This window comes from Mugil cephalus, chromosome 10 (assembly GCF_022458985.1).
Source record: "Mugil cephalus isolate CIBA_MC_2020 chromosome 10, CIBA_Mcephalus_1.1, whole genome shotgun sequence".
NCBI classification, from domain to species: domain Eukaryota; kingdom Metazoa; phylum Chordata; class Actinopteri; order Mugiliformes; family Mugilidae; genus Mugil; species Mugil cephalus.
The window spans coordinates 16913848-16928163 of NC_061779.1; the positions used below are offsets into that span (position 1 = coordinate 16913848).

At 43.6% G+C, this 14316-nt stretch overlaps 1 protein-coding gene across 15 annotated transcripts in view; it reads left to right on the plus strand.

The window, feature by feature from the left end:
• The window catches only part of tjp1b (tight junction protein 1b), a 59573-nt gene that overhangs the window by 19074 nt on the left and 26183 nt on the right, over positions 1 to 14316 (plus strand). Inside the window, exon 1 of one of the 15 annotated variants that reach the window (XM_047597160.1) lies at positions 8061 to 9068. The exons of 13 other annotated variants lie outside the window; for them this stretch is intronic. The gene's annotated coding sequence lies outside the window, so the exon portion shown is untranslated. Of the gene's footprint in view, positions 1 to 8060; positions 9069 to 11821; positions 12054 to 14316 lie in introns of those variants that run through there. One more of the 15 variants, XM_047597162.1, reaches the window with a different exon arrangement.

The following is a 14316-nucleotide window of genomic DNA, read 5'->3' on the forward strand; positions in this document are numbered from 1 at the left end:
CTGATGGAAGTAACGGTCCGCCTTACAGTGAGTGATGAGACTGCAGGATGCCGAGCTGAGGAGCAGTTTCCATTGCGTCCGACCGAAATGTCGCCACAGACACAACAGCGGCCGCAGGGACGGTCGGCCATACGCAGTCGTTCCTGGCTAAAACAAAAATGTTGCCTGATTAGCTGTTTCAACAGACAAGTGAAGATATTAATCAACTGAGTGTATGAATTTAGGTCCATAACTATCATTGGCCATCAGCGTAGAGCTAAATAATCAATAGTAGTTAAGACTTTGTTTATATCGATTGCTCCTTTGATTGCTTTTCTCTCTTGATAGTCAGGGGAGGACTTTGGCGCCCGGCCCACTCCCACTGTCATTTGTGTTGGCAGGCAGCACACTTGTTCACAGAAAGCTTGAATCAGATTTTAGTGCTAAGGCTGCAGAAAGCACAACAGAGACGGAGGGGAGGGGGGTTAACTACAGCCTTTAATGCACCCGATGCCTTTGTGTTTAGCAGGAGTTACTTTTCTGTGTTCATCAACAACACTCGGTCCTATTTTAGAAGCAGCAGGGTACACAGTATTGTTTTATTTCGCAGCTGGGGTGGAGATGCATTTGCACATTGCAAAATGACTGTAGCAGCGACACCCCTTCTCTTTTTTTGCACGGGTCAGGATCAACATTTCACATGGATTTTCCTTCTTTTTCCTGTGTGCACCCTCATGCATCAATACTGAGGTGTTCCCGAGCTTGAGGCCTGTCCTCATGTGTTTTATTTCATCCTAACAATGAGGAAAAAATGACTTGACAGACGCACACAGGCCACAGCTTGTTGTCCTGCAGTGTGCACCGTGGAGCCCTAAACTGAGTTTGCTGTTTCATGTGCCTTGATTTTGGGAAAGATCTGTTTTTTTTTTGTTTTTTTTTAATGCAGTGCCTTTCCTGCACTCTCAGCTGTTTTGGAAAATGTTAAAGGAATGTTTGCTGCAGAGGCTACAACCAGGTGATCTGCAGAGAAGCTAAAACTGGACCAGGAGGAGCCAAGATGAAAATCACAGTTAAATGAATTACCCCATAACAGATCAGGATCAGTCACCAGCTGGGCCCCGAGGTTTGCGTTGGTCAGAGTCTTAATCTCTTATTAGTTCTGCTTGCCCCATTGCACTCCTAAAATCCCATCCTTGACTGCAATCTGCCATGGACAGAGGCACTCCCCCCCAACCAGCACCAAAAAAGACCCAGCGTAAGCATTTATTCGCTGCACAGTCTTAGGAAAGTGCTGCAGATGCATTTACAGAGAGAGCAACTGCAGCTGAATTAACCAATCTGCATATTCAGGGCCTGTTATGGGGAGATTGCTCCCATGTGATGAAGGTACACAAGGGGTGGGAGTGTTGGGCTGCACCTGAGTGGGACACACCACACAAGGGCTGTGGAAAACAGAGAGGAAGGGAGGGAGGGGGGAGGCAGTGCACATGCAGCGGGTGCAGGAGATTTATCACGACTAGCACCGTAGGAGGCCTCATTGGAAGGAGGAGAGGGGGTGAGGGGGGAGGCCGCTGTGATTGGAGCAGCTGAATTTCTCTAAGTGAAACAGGTCTGTTATGTAAGAAGGGTCGAACGGATGATTTTATTTTTTTATTTCCTTTAGGTGATAAGCACCGTGTGGGCGGGGTGTGTGATTTGGCAGGGGAGGGAGGGAAGGTTGTGGGGCGGGGGTGGGGGGGCACACCGAGGGGGAGCTGGCCATGCGTGACGTCTGTCAAGGTTGCATGTGTGATCCCAGAGGCAGCGTGAAGGCGATGGCAGATGTTGAGTTCATGTCTTGAGGCTGTGACTCAGGAGCACAGGAGCAAGGCCTGCCCATGCGTCCCCTGATAGGACATATGGCGGGTCACTGTGGGCTCTTTGCACCGTGTGTATTTAGCACCACATCTTTTTTAGCAATATGTTGACTCTGCAGCAGAGCTCTGCTTTTTTTATCTCGGTTGTTTTCTCAAAAACAGCCCAACGAGACACGATGTTTGATTGCGATTATCTCGTTGTCGCGCGTTTTATGACGATTATTCAGCTCTGTCCGTGCATTTGCGCAAAATTGATTGCTTGTCGTTCTCAGTAACATAATTGGATCAAAGAGCCTCTTGTTCATTCCTTATAGGGCTGAGAGCAAAACAGCCGGGGCCTTGGTTGTCAGTGGACGATTTGAAGAAAATGACTTGTGCCTCTGAATTGTTTTTATGGTCGGGCTCGTGTCCCTCATCTACAACAAATCATCTCAAGAGGGAAGACTCAAAACCACATAAATCCCAACAACTCTATTGACTTTCCCCATGTGATTTATGACGAGAGGAGAGACCTGGACGGTAAGCACCATCCGCAGCAGGGGATTAGTGGAAATGCAGCTCTAAACCAGCGTCACAAACCCTGTTTTCCACTCCAGAAATACAGTCTAGATCGATTAATACCAGCAAAACAGGGCTTTCATTGTAATTTTGGCTTATTTTCAGAGAGGGCTTGATTCTCATGTCATTCGAGTGCAGGGTCAAGTGAAGGACAACCAGCAGGATGATGTAATGTTTGTAGGAATCAAGATGGTGGCCATGATGGGCAAGCCAAGCATGAGGAATGAAATGCTGGGGAAGGTTGTCCTAAGACAACTTAATCAATCACGAGGTTTGATGCTCACGGTTGTGGGTGCTCCGTGGATTACATTGTCTGTTGATTGATTATCATGAGATGAACACGTGCTGGTTTTCTGGAGGCCATATTTTCTGTTTTATCGCAAGGGCTAAAATGAGATTTTGCAGGCAGCAAATATGCTTTGGATTTGACGCTTTATCTTCGGCAGGGTAATACCTCAAATCTGAATTCTAATGTGACACAGTATCCAGCGAGGGACGCATTTTTGTGCAGAATGTCTCTCAAGAACCATTTGTACGTTTCATTATTTATCATCTAATTATTACTTCTTTGAATAATTGATGTATAATTCAGTCAGTAAAATATTAGAAAAGGCTGAGTGCACGTTATTAGACGACCACTGTTAATAACATGAAAATGACTCTTTTTTTTTTGTTTTAAACAGACTTCTCTAATCAATTATCTAAGTAGCTGACCGCCTGTCTCACTTCCTCTCCAGTGTTATTGTAATAATGATTGAATTCCATGACTGACATCCAGCAACATCATCTGTTACGTATGAAAACCGAATCACCCTCTGATTCCTCTGCTATGAGAAGTCTCAGCATGATATCGTTTTGCTCAACATAAAAAAAACACAGGTGCTTTTTATTTATTTATTTTTTTAATCACACAACGACTAATTTTCTGCATGAAGCCAAAATGCCCGCAATGTGTTTGAGAATGAATTAAGGGAGAAGTGTGTGTGTGTATTTTGTGTCTTTACAAGCTTGTGCGTCTGCTGTGGGTGGGTGTGTGTGTGTGCATGTGTGTGTATGTGTCATGCTGCCTGCCGTGTTGCTGGACATGTAGGACGCGTGTTGATGCCCGGGGAGGCACCATATGCCGTTTAGACTCAGGAGCATCCCATCACGGCAAACCCGTAGGGTGAACCACCCCGACTCCTCCTTGTGTCTCCCTCCGTCGGCTCGTGCGAGCGTCGTCAGCCCGGCAGGGGATGAAATCACGCAGACCCACTCTCCTCACGCTCGTATTCATACCGTCATAAATAATTCTCCATACAGACGTCCTCTTTGCAGGGCATCACACAGTCGGGCTCGACACGGACGGATAGTGTTCAGCTGGAGTCCTGCAGAGGGCAGAGTTTTACTACCTAAATGTACAGGAACACAGTGAAACCACCATTATTGCATAGCTGACACCATGAAGGGGACAGGTTGGATGTGAACCTGGGAGATTGAGTTTCGAGGTTTAGGTTTGGAAATGTTAAGATAAAACTTCCCTGGATTAAACACAGTGGGTTTGACAATGAGTTGTTAATGCCTGTTGATGCTCATGTGGTTGGTGGAGCCAACCAGGAGGATATAAAGTTTGACCCCATGCTCATTTGATATATTGCTCAAGGGGCGACCTTGCTCTAGTTGCACAGTAAGATATAATTTTTTTTTTAGGTTGCTGGATTTATCAATGAGCCAACCAGGTGTTGTGATAATAAAAAACTAATTTGAAGCGGAAGCAGGGGAGATTTATAGTATTGTCTGGCTTGTTTCCGCAGTGCGGTAAATTAGCGCCGGTAATTTTTCTCCCTTTTTCTTCCCTGTCTCCGTTACCTCTATGAACTGCCCTCCAAAACACAATACCCCTTCACCCTGGTCCAAAGGGAGCCACCGATCGTGGACCACCAAGGCCTCTAATTGCTTCGTGCTCATCCTCATCTGGCCTCCTCTCTTGGGAGGAGGCCATGAATAGGCAACCTCGTATGAATCCAAAATAATTCAAAAGTCTGGTTGATGTAAAATAATAAAAATTTTTAAAAATGACAGCCACCGTATTAATTTAAGATTAAGTGGTAGTTCTCACCGTGTATAAATTAGTTTTCTACATAAAGTGTTTTTGAGCAAAACTGAAGGTCTTAGCAGATACCCTCTGGGCAGATAACCAGTTTATGTGAAAACAGACACGGTGTATTCTCTGTTAATTAAAATAGAAAATGAATCTTTCCAGCTGTCGGTAGAATCACAGTTTTATTAAAAAGAAATTGGCTTCTTTAAAAGGTTTTATTTCACGCTCCAGGAATTCAGCTTCACGGTTAACAATCTATGATCTCAGCGTTTGTTCGAAGCCAAAATAATCTAACTCAGCCTTACTTACAAACCTCTCCGCCTCTCTGCAGTAACATGTATCCACATTAACTGATTGAAATTGTTCATCTTTATTAGCATTGGTGCTCCCCTCCTGGGATAAACATACTTAGGTGATTGCTTCTTTGCTGGTGTACATGATGCTGTAGTTTGATCCAGAGAGGATTTGGACGGCGGTAGTCTGCTGTCACATGATCCGGCAGGCCTGGGGATGTGCGGCTGTTTTCGCGTCACCTGATACGTCTGAGTTCTCGGCTGTTGGTGGGAAAATGAGACAGATTATAGGTTCATTTGGGGAATCTTGAAAAAAATAAATGGATTTCCTCCCCGCACAGGGGTTGTGATTTTCTGTTGGAATTCAGTAAATCCAGATTTGTGCATTGTCAATCACATCCCGTGTGTTCACAGTGTCACACGATGTTTGTCTCGTATTTACTGCCTGTGGCTAAACACCATTATGTCACTGTCCTCTGTAGATACAGTGCAAGGCACTCGTGCAAAAGAGTATACGCTCCGATCACATTTTTTATTTTTAGATGTGACATGGTTTTGATACCAATCTGAAGACGGATTAGTTATTTGCACTGATTTAGCTGCTTCATTACAGCAAACCCAGCAGCCAGCGCTGAAAACACGTCTCCTAGCAGCCAGTTGGCAACTAAAAATGTTATCAAAAGTACATAAAATATTAATTGCATTTGAACTGCAAGGAAAGCGTGGAACAAAGAAACGAAGTGACTCATCTGTGAATTCTGTTGTTTAATTGCTTCGGTTGACCCATACATAAAAGCTGGGCTGCACAAAAGCCCAAACAGCAAAGCCGGCTGCATCATTATCATCATAATTGATATCTGTATTTGGATGCAGAATCTAAATGTCACCCAGCAGATTAAATATATCCTGTTATGCGGGACGGCGGGCGTAGTCACGAAGTGTAAAATCAGCAGAACACTGACTAGAAGTGGACATTTTGTCTCTCGCATGTTTCAGCTGGATTTTACTGCTGCACGTTCCCACTTCTTCTTCTTCTTCTTTACCGAGGTCACTCTTCATTCTTCTATAAAGCACAGTTTGATAGATATATTTTAACTGCTGACTTTACAAGATGTTGCATGCTTGCTAGATCATGAACGCCTCTCTCTCCCTCTCTCTCTTCAGCTCCGAAAACCTTGAATTAATGGGTTGGCTGTCAAGTCAGTTTGCTGCTTTCTCATGCTAGAGGTCAGTGATACTGACAGAGGACAACACAGAAATCACAGAAATACAAGCCTCTGTACAGTAGCCAGCTCACTCCATTATGGGATTACGCTGATGTACTCCAAGTTGTAAAATCAGCTACTGCATAACAGGATAAGAAGAAGCACAAACTTTTGTGTATCATCTTGCAGCTGTGGAGAAACGGTGTCATACAATATGATTTTTTCTCTCACGCCAACGCCGGACAAATGCATTTATTTTCCTCCGCTGCAGCGCTATGTTTAACGTCTGTCACGTCATCCGATAGCTGCAGTCATTAGAGCTCATAGATAGCCACGGCAACCTTTGCTTAGTAGGCTTTTTTTCCCTGACCCGTACAGCTGAGAGGTGACTCACCAGCCGTCAGGGCCGGTGCGCTCTAAAAGCCAACCTGCTGTGAATTTCTAATTTGCTTCTCCACTCATGTGATTTGTTCCTGCAGCCATGCAGCCATGGTTTGGGTCCTCGTCTGTGTTCCTCTAAATGTGCTGATGGAAGAGAGAGGCTGCGTTATTCCGTTGAATGGCGTGTGAAAACCCCTTTGTGCTGCTGTGGCCAGTGATGCAAACGCGGCCGCAGCGACAACAGAGGGTATTTCAAGGGCTTCAACAGGGATACGTTAAGTAGGACTTCAATCACAGATGCAGACAGGAGGAAAAGTTTTCACCTGTGAAGCGGGGTTCGGTAGCCCGTTACGCTTCTTCTGCTTAAATACTTTCAGCGTCGTCATGCGCGCCGAAATCAGGTGATGACAACCGCCATCATCTAGTCATCATTCATGCTCAGTGACATATACCGCCCTGGCAGCCCGCAAAACACAAGGGAGAGTCACAGAGGCTCTTTTGGGTTTTCTTCATATTCACGTCATTAACGACTGCTATTCATCATATTTTGTTTCTCCACAGGACTGCCCTTGTTTATCTAAATCTTATGACCTTGGCCAACTCGTATTCTTCCATTCAAGATGCCCCCGCCCCCTCTTCCTCCCGCTCCTCCAATGGAGTCTGCAGCAATCCCCTTACGTCAGCAACATTGCGGGACCTCTGTGCTCCTCCGGCATTACATTCAGCCCGTATCTTCCCCTGCGCTCATTAGTGCCAGAGGCAGAGGTGACATGAGCGGTCACGCAATCTCAAAGTGATAAAATGCACAACAGAAGGTGCTGCAGAGAATTAGGCACTTGTGGAAAAGCCGGCGGAGAAACTAAAGTGCATGCGATAGAGTCTTAAGAGTGTGGTTTGGTGCAGTGCACAATTTACATTCTACTGTATATTGATTAAATCTGTGCGCCCCATGGGAAGGAGTATTGAGCATCGTGACTGTAGGGTGGATTTTAATTCAATCCCCTGCATTTTAAATGGCTTTCTGCAGCATGTCATTAAGTAATCTGCCTCTTCTTTTCCTATAAAAGCTGCTTAAATTAGATATTTAAATACAGTCCTTGATAATGTATTTTACATTTGAAACAGTATAACGTCAATGTGAAGAACTCTCTTTCCCACATCAAGGGCACTGAATCTTTATCTCAGAATACATATTTTACTTCGCTCCCCTCCTTTATACATGTAGACACACATTGATAAATACCACCTATATACCACCCATTGATAAACCAACTTGTCCTTTGTTTCCAAGGACACCAAATCAATCAAACCACAGTTTTTTTTTCTTTGAAATTCAATCTGTTAAATCAATATCAAGACCCTCCTAACACGAGAGTGTCCTTGTGTCATGTTTTTGTTTTTAGATTGGCATTTAGATTATGTTCTCTTGAGTTGAGGTTCTGGATGAATAACAACAGAAGGTCTATTGAATATTGCCGTTAAGGGTTTGCAAAAGGACCTTCGTATCGGTGTGTGCTTTGCAACAGTGATTTAAAAATATCTCGATTTGAACACTGCGGGGCAAATACTGCAGCACTTTGGTTGGTATGTGTTGTACAAATAGTTTATTCACATCTTCAATAAAGCTAATACTTGGGATTTTTAAACACTGAGAGAGGACAAACACCGCTGTCAATAGCTCTGTCATCATACTGATTTATTAGCTCTCTGGGCTTATGTAACTTGCAGGAGTAACAAACAGCAAAGGCTACTCGTGGACAATAGTTTCTGTGCACACAAGTCTGCTCGGACTGCTGCAGTTTACCTGTTGCGGTCTGCTGCACAGGTGATGCAAGAGAGAAATCATATCACCTGGTCCAGGAGGGTATTTTTAGTGGACCACACGAAGTTCGACATTATGTCACACTGCTTTCTCTGCTGCAGTATCAGGGTGTCTCAAATAGGCATATTCTGTTACATGCATGCATAGTGATTTTTTTTATATATATATATATATATAGAGAGACATTTTAAAATTATAATACTCGGAGGTTTGCAGGCTTGCATCTACCTATAATCAATTTGCATCACCGTAAATGTAAAATTAGTTGGTCTAAATCATGAGAATTTAATAAGCTGACATATTGTCAGCGCAATACAAGTTTGGGATGAATAAAGCGTGTATCTATCTATTGCATTTCCTATGTGTCAATGGGCATATTTTTAGGTAGGTATTTTTTTCCTTAATAATTATACATATTGAAATTTAACGACACAGTGAACAGTCGCGTCCATTTCTGCATTTGTCGCGGGCACCGGGCACTTTGCTCCGGGGGGAAGAGATAAAGCTCCATCCGTGTTCTTCTTCCCTCCTCGACGACTGCTCGTCCTCACGCTGGAATGGCGCTTGATGCTGCTGCTGCTGGATAGTTGCTGCTGCTGCTGCTGCTGCTGCTGTTACTGTGGGCAGCCTCTCTGCATCCCCCCTCCTCCTCCCCCCGCGGACAAAGCGGAATGGTTTCATCCAGGCGGACCTGTCACTGTCGCCGTGGTGGAGAAGGCAGCCGAAGTGTGAGCTCAGAGGGGGGACAAGGAAGGAGGGAAGGAAGGAAGGCTTCATCCACTGCCTGCCATTGCAGTGCGGCGGCTGCTGCTCTGGAGCCACACCAGGAAGACCTTTCCTCTATTTGCGACATTATTACAAGCAAACCCGGCGAGGACCGTTGCTTTCGCGAAGGTGAATGGCTTTCTTCATTTATCCGCGAGTGCGTTAATTTCGGGAGCGTGTTTTCATTGTAGCCGCAGGAGCCGAGTGGATGTGTCTGTCCCCCCGCGGCTACGAGCCGAGGAGGTAACTGAGCTAGCTCGCTGCTAACGAGCTGCACCAGCACCATGGGGCGAAATGCTAGGCGCTCAGCTAGCCGACCAGCATGCTAACGTTATCTTCTAAATTAAATAACCAGTAACGACGTCCGCCGTCTCATTCGTCGTGGGTCTCGCGTACACGGTAACATTAAGTGATAAAATGCCCTCTGCTCGAGCTGTCAAAGGGCGGACGGGTTGTTAAGTGCATCCAGGTACCGTTAGCTTAGCTGCTGGAACAAAATGTCGGCCAGCTAGGGGGCTGATTCGACCAAGAGGGTATGAAGGGGTACACGCTTTATTAAGTGTCAGGCTTATAGGGGTAAAAAGGGGGGGCAGCTTTAGCGCCAGGTCAGCAGGCAGATATATGACATGGTGGTTTCTAAGTGAAATGACGGGTCATCGGTGGCTCACCTTGTTTTGATGTTGCGTTAGTGAAGACAAAGTGGGGACTGTTGGTGAAGTTGGCTAATGTTAGCTGGCTTTAGTTTGGGGGATGATAGTGAAATACCAGCCTTGTCTGTCCGGATGTCTTTACGGTTTAACCAGCTGTCATGATGATGGACTGTCATGTCAGCTGTGTGAAGGGTCTCTGCTGTGGACGTGTTTCTGCCTTCTGCTCATCAAAGCTAGTAATTACCTCACTATGTCTGGGAAGTTCTCTCAGTCATCCAGGTCTTGTTAACCCAAAATGATTTTTTATTTATTTATTTATTTGTTTATTTTTTTTACAAAGTTGCCTTTATAAACTCCTGCTGGATCACCTCACTGTGGTCATTTCCATACCAGCAGATGGATGGACATGCTAACGTCAGCTAAAGGCACCTGTTGAATATTGATGACCATAATCAATCATTTTCAAAATAGCCTGTCTTGTCTCATTTTCACATGTGAAACTGTAAACTAGTCTTAAGCATCTCATAGATTGACTTGTTTTGTTTTTGTTTGCACTGTTTATTTGTATCTGATGTGGAAAATTACAGCATGTAAAAGCTGTGACATAAAAATAAATACATGAGTTTCAGTTTCTTGAATGATGCTATTGAGGATTCAGGTTAAAATAATATTTCTTGAAGCTCCTTAAGAGATAATTAATACAGTCTCCTGCTGGCAATGGATCCGGGCCTCAACATATCATGTCTCTAAGTATCTCTCATAGATTTGCCCGTGGTCTTAAAGCGTGGCCCAAACATCAGGAGTTAAATATGTCTGTGATGTTGTTGGGAGTCGGCCAATCAGTTTTATTTTGGTTTTCAATTAAAAATATATTTATGTAACGACTGTGGTGATATTACACTGTAACACCGAATATGGCTCGTATGACTTTCAGTGGGAGTATGATGATTAATCGCTGCACATCTCCGCCTTTGACTCCCTTGGGTCCATGTGAATAAAATGTGTCATCCGTGGCGTCATGACGGTAACGTTACATGAAGTTTCATGCAGCCGGCCAAGGAGAAAGATTTGTCAAATAAAGTGGTGGAGGCCGATCACACATGCTACGTGTGGCGGCCATTAGACGTTTCATTGTGTGATTAAATTCGTCTCTCTCTTTTTTTTTTTTCTTCTAAATAATCCATATGGCAGATTGAGGCTGTCACCCACGAAGAAGAAGAAAATATTGAGCTGCTCAAGGGCAGTCGTACATGTTGGCCTGTAAATCATGTTGCCCTGAGCTGTCATGGGAATAGCCGTCATCTGAGTCATCGTGGTTTTAGGAGGATGCTGGAAATGGATCTGAGATTTTGCCGACTTAAGTTAAATTTGACTGCAGCTTTGTCTCACGTATTTATAGGAGCTATTTGGAATTAGGGGCGTATCCATTTGCAGGTGACAACAGACATACTAATGAGAGTGTGTTACTGTGCAAATATTCACACTGGAGAAACAAAACCATTTACATTATTTTAAATCTTTTTTTTTGCATGTACATTTATGCCCAAATGAAGGCTACTTTAATTAGTATGAGACTGGTCAAAGTGAATGGCCCCTGGTTCGTCTTTGAAGGGATTAATGATGTGTGCAGGGAAGAGAAGCTGGAAAACACCCTAAATGTATGGTTAGCGTACACAGCATGTGTTTCAGAGTTAGTAATTGCCTGGAGGTGCTACAAGAATAACAAAGGAAAACATTTAATGAGTTAGCCTGCACTATCCTGAAACACTGTAACATTTCTGTTAACCTCTCTCTGCATGTAGAAAGTGCTTGTTGTTATAATTGCCGGCTATATTTTGGACACGATGTGAGTTTCTGGACAGCTCATAAATGTGGTTGTGGACATTAAAAGGTTTTTTTGCTGTGTTACGCGCCCGAGCTTTTAACAAACATCCTTTAAAGAAACAACGTTAAAGCCCACGTTCGCACAGTGGAGTAAGTCTCCGTGCGGACAAATGGTACGTTGACGGTTATGGTTATGGCTCCAGTTGTACAGAAGCTCGCTCGTATAAATCAGCTCCGCCATAAATCCCTGTGTGAAAGCAGCGTGGAATTATCGGGTTGAAGAGGCTTGCAAAGTCTTTCATGGGGTCACATTTCAACGTGAACCTCCTTTTTCCCTCATGCTATAGAAATGTCCCTTATCATTGCTGTTTTTTTCTTTCTCCGGCTCCGTTGTGCTCATTTCAATCACTGTGATGCAGAGGAGGCGGGGAGCAGGTCAGTGGCTCAGCTTATCAGCACATTCCTGCCCTCTTGTGTGCTCTGTGTGGGGCACTGATAACTTCCACCGGGCTGATTGAGTTCAGGAGCCGATTCCCTGGTCCATGTGTTAAGGACAATCTCAGGCTCTGGTTATGATCACTGACTTGAGCTGCAGAGATTGGAAAAAGACTTAAGTCACACTGTGTCACTGTCCCTCCGAGTGAGTATTGAATCTTTGAGTTTTATTTAAATTATGCTGTTTTTTCTGTTGCATTTTAATGTGTATATTGGATAGTTGTCTTTAAAATCAATATTTTTGTCTTAAGTAACATCTAGAATCTAGATAAATAGTGGGATAAAGCGAAAGGTGGTGCTTCACAGCGAATTGCAGCTCGTTGTGCCGTTGTCTCTGGTTTGCATCCTTACTGAGGCAGGCGGCTCTAAAGTTAACACCCTAAAAACTCACAGCAAACTGCAGCAGCTCCACTGCACACGCACAGACACAGTTAGCATTACGTAACTAAAGAGAAAGAGGTGATGGAGAGCACAAAAAGACTGAATATTAGAGCTTCAAGTCATCCAAATGAATTATAATGATGCTCTGTGATTGCTGGGTAGATAAATAAATAACTGCTTGCAAACTAATTTTATGAGACAGTCCTCCACCCCAAAAAATGGAAAATCAATATATATATATATCAAATATTGAATATGAGTTAATTAGATAGAAGTTTTTATAGATTTTTATATGTACCTCAGCCTGACCACTCATTCTATTTTCAAGTAATTTAATTTTATACAGCATAACATTTGCGTCATGAGTTATGAGGGAACAAAAATACAAAGAACAACAATTATATTAAAGCAGTACAAGGCGCCCAACTCACACAGCAACGTGTTTCTTGTCCTGTCTGAAGAATGTGTACTAGAAACCCTGCTCACAACACCGGACAGCGACAATATTGTGACAACCCGGTGCTGTTATAACGGCTAATTATCATACTGTCCAAACACTAATGTGAAAACTTGATAATTACAGTGTTGACAGCGAACCTTCACGTTTTAGCACATTGAATAGGATTTGCCTGCAGACCGCCTCCTCTTTAGAAACCCAGTCATTGTTGCACTGTCTTGGTTTTCACGTCCACCCAAAACATTTCTGACAAGTCTCATTTGTTGTTGTTCGGCTGGAGTCGACACAAATGCATATATTTAAAGGTTTTATGTCCACTAGTCACATGGATTGTCAGTGAGGCTGATCTCACAAAGAAGCCCTTGTCTTTTCTTTTCTTTTTTTTTTTAAGGAACTTTATCTGTAGTCATATTGCCCCAACGTGGTGACACCTGAAATATATCATTTTAACTTTGAAATGTATTTTAAACAAAATAAACATTTAGATCAAGATATAAGTCAAGAAGAAAGAAAAGTTTTTGGGCGTAGAAACCGTTTTCAAACATGTAAACCTTAGAAAATAGAAAAAGAAGGAGGTTTGACCTCAAGTGGAATCAGAGTATATTTCACAGCATGTAAGCGCACATCTGCTCTGACTGTATTATAAACCAAGACATCACATTGGTAGAACCGCTGACTGCTGGCTCGTAGCGATTAGCAGCTCAGTGCTTTACATGCCTCTTTCGGTTGATGTGGAAATAATTAATTTGGAGCCTGGGAAGCAGAAGCTAGTGGAGAGAGCAAGCTATGTGTGGAATCTGTCACCACTCTCAGGCTGTGCCGGGAGGGATGTAAATTTAACTCGTCCCCTTTGCAAGCGGTGACTGTGTGTCTAGAGGCTTGTCCAACTTGATCGTTATCATGACTGGTAAGTGGCTTTCATGATACTCAGGACCTTGGTTTGGTCTGAGCAATGTTTATTTGTAATATTTGTACGAATGTGCCACGTTTTGTGTGTTACAGGTTCACAAACGAGTGGCTTCTCCCACTTTATTTTTTTTCATTGCATATTCTGTATTTGCTGTATGTTTTTAATGTGACACACATTACATTTTGTCTTTCACACTTGCAAACAAATCTGTAATCCGTCCTCAGCTGAGTCGGTCATTTACTTTGTCTAGATTGGAAGTGTGTCGGTGGTCACTGCTGTGTCAACCTGCTCAGAGAGAGAGAGAGCAGGACAAAGATGGGGTATGCAAATGATGCCCTTACAGCGGTCTGCAGTAACAGGCTAATAAATGTCAGAAGTTTGATGGGGAACAAGCAGTCTGTGGCAGGCAGTAAAAGAGGTTTGAGTGCATGAGGTTGAGTTGATGGTTTATAGTGTGATGCCAAAATGGCGCGCTGAGCTTTATGTAGGTAACCTTCCACTCGTGTCATACAGTAGGATGAAGTGCACAATGAAATGTTGCCACGTGAGTCTTCAATCCAGTGTAGACTTCTGGGAGGGTACAGATGTTTCTCTTGCTGTGGTCTCACCTGTTTTTTTTTTTTTTTTTTTTTTTTTTCTACGTGACCTGGAACAAAAGCT